Genomic DNA, 3,405 nt, shown 5'->3' on the forward strand with positions numbered 1-3,405 from the left:
ATTTGTTGTACTATTTGGATTTATTATATTTTAATATATCATTTAAAAAAAGCTATAAAAAAATTGTGGTACATCGGTTAAATGCACACTGGGGGGCACATTTACTTAGGGCCCAAATCGTGTTTTTCCAACAGGTTTCCCAAATGTTTCCGATTTCCGCCGAATTAGCCCTGGATTTTGGCGCACGCGATCGGATTGTGGCGCATCGGCGCCAGCTTTCACGTGACAGAAATGGCAGTTGCAAAAAACCCGATGGATTCAGAAAAAACGCGGAATTTAAAAAAAAAATTTGTGTTGCAAAAATGTCCAGCGCAGCTGCGACACCTAGTGGAGATTGGTCACACGACCTTAGTGAATCCCGGCAGAACCCGAATCATCGTCGGAGAATGCGCCGCTGGATCGCGAATGGACCGGGTAAGTAAATCTGCCCCTGGGTGTTCAAACCCAGTTAGTAATTCTCATGGCAGTAAAAGAGACGATGTCAAAACCACACACCCTTCCTCTCACTGCAACTAAAGGTGCTCTGGGTGTTCAAACACAGTCATTCTAAAAGCGGTAAAAGAAGCAATGGGAAAGTCACTCATCCTTCCTGGGTGTTCAGACCTAGTTATTTAAATGCAGAACTGGAAAATGTTAGAATTTTTAAGTTCCATTAATATGGAATTGAAAATTTTAATTTGAAGCTTCATTAATACAGAATTAAAAATTAATTTAGAAATTCCATTAATACAGAATTGCAATTTTGTTTTGAATTTGAAGCAAGTTTTTAAATAGCATGCAGTAATACCTTGGTTGTAAAGGTGCTGTTGTCTGAATAGTGTCCAGTAATACGTAGATCATAAAGGTGCTGTTGTCATTTAATAGAGTGCACTAATACCTAGATTGTAAAGTTTCTCCTGTGAGTGAATAATGTTCAATAATACCTAGATTGTAAAGTTTCTCCTGTGAGTGAATAATGTTCAATAATACCTAGATTGTAAAGTTTCTCCTGTGAGTGAATAATGTCCAATAATACCTGGATTGTAAAGTTGCTTCTGTGAATAGCATCCAGTATAACCTAAATTCTAAAGTTCTTCCTGTCAGTGAGTCGCATCGAGTAATACCTTGTGTCAGGATTCAGGGGTAGTGGACGCACTGAACCACCATGGATAATGATGTAAGCCGTTACCTGGGAGCGGAGTCTAAGTGGCAGCTGGTTTTCACCAAAGCACACCGCAAAACGGGTTGGTCTTGTTGCGGGGTCGTACCACCAGGTGACCAAGGCTTGACTTTGTCTGCAGTGGTGACCAAGGTGAGGTACAGAGTCATGAGGAACTCAGGCAGGAGGTCGAGACAGGCAGCACAGATTTGAGGTCAGTTGCAGAGCAGGAGGTCAGGGCTGTCAGCGGAGAAGCATAATCAGGAACAGAACCAAGGTCACAACAGGAAGTCACTGAACAATCGCAGGGAATGGGGAACAAGCTTTTCACTAAGGCACAAGGCACTAAGATCCGACAGGGCATAAGGGAAGAGGCTGGCTATTTATTAAGTACCAAGTGGTCAGCATAATAAATGTTTTTGTTTGTATGATGAAAAGTTATACAATTTTCTTCAATTCCTATCACTTCCTTGTGGTTTTCTAGATTTCTGTTTGCTGTCATTCTATAGAAACCTCCATTATTTACTCTCCTTGGTCTTGTGCTCGGAAGCTGGAGACACAGAAGCTGGAGGTGGGGGGAGGTAATGGCAAGGATGGCATTCCAAACAGTAGGATTTAGTCGGTTTATATGGTAAATGTCATGTAAAGACTTTTGTTAGCCTGTATTGAGACAGTTCTTTCCCCCATATTTTTCGGACTATAAGGCGCATTGGAGTATAAGGAGCACCATCAATAAAAGCCTGCTAAAAAGTCTAGGTTCATATATAAGGCGCACCAGATTATAAGGCGCACCAGATTATAAGGATGAATGACCAGCAGGTGGCAGACCTGTGCACAGTTCAAGGAAGCTGTTGTCTTTAAATACGGTTCATTTATAAGGCACACTGGACTATGAGGTGCACCTTTGATTTCTGAGAAAATCAAAGGATTTTTTTTGTACCATGGCTAGTTGTTAGTGGCGTCTGTTTGCCGGATTGACTGTTCGGCCACCAATCTGGCAATATGTCAGGGCCAAAACTGAACATTGGATCCGCTTATCTCTTATTAGGAATTATTATTAAAAAGGTTATGAGAACAAGTCATTAGGTGAAAATGTGTGCATTTCTTGTGATGAGATATTGATGCCAATGAATCTCAAAGCAATAGAATCATAAGAAAATGACAATGGAATTCAGAGTGGAAAGTTATGATGATATTCTTGGAGATGATGACATGATTATATTTGAATACATGTTAATTAGTATGTTAGGTGCTGAAACGAAGAGCACTAATTGATAAAAAACGGTGGGGAAAAGAAATTCACCTTTAGAATCAGTGGAGTAACATCTAGGATGAAAAAAGTTGAGGCTGGAAATGGTGGCGAAACTTCTCCTTTGAAGGATTTGCTACTCAGGCCTTAAAGAGTCTCTGTTTTCATTAATAGATTATTTCCGTAGTTCATGAGGAGGAGCACTGTCCCTCTGAGTGAAACTGAATGCTGCGCTATGCAGCATGTATTGAAAGGGTCCACATGATGTTGAGCTCTGGCTGATCAGTGTTAAAGGGGTTGTCCACTTTCAGTAAATATATGATATTGTTTGTGTAATGAAAATTATGCAGTTTTCTAAAATACTTTCTGTTATAATTCTTCATGGGTTTCTAGATCTCTGCATGCTATCCTGCTGTAGAAAGCTTGTATGTTTACTTTCAGTGGATAGAAATCTGCCCATGGTCATGTGATGGACATGCTGGTGCACGGCTCGTTATATTACAGAGAGTAATCAGAGCCATGTGATATAATGAGCCGTGCACCTGCTTGTCCATCTCAAGACCATGGGCAGATTTCTATCCACTGGAAGTAACCATTGAAGCTTCCTATAGAATGATAGAAAGCAGAGATCTAGAAAACTGTGAGGAAAGCATATTGGAAAATTGTATAACTTTTCATAACACAAAGCATATCAATGAGTTGCTAAGAGTGGACAACCCCTTTAAAACTCTGTCGACTTATGTGCAAAACTGTCCTAGTTGCTCATGGCAACCAGTTAGAGCTCAGCTTTCTTTATCTCTAAATAAATAGTTTATAAAATAAAAGGTGAGCTCTGATTGGTTTCCATGAGCAACTAGAATGGGTTTGCTATAAAACAATTCTGATAAATCTTCCCCCTGAGATATGGTTGCTGCAAGAAAGAGACCCGGACTGCATGTGGATACACGTGGTATTGACTCTCCTGAGCCCTGAGGAGAAATAGTCGCTGTGGGCATGTCTAAATCTGCTTTCCCTTCCT

This window comes from Engystomops pustulosus, chromosome 8 (genome assembly GCF_040894005.1).
Source record: "Engystomops pustulosus chromosome 8, aEngPut4.maternal, whole genome shotgun sequence".
NCBI lineage: Eukaryota > Metazoa > Chordata > Amphibia > Anura > Leptodactylidae > Engystomops > Engystomops pustulosus.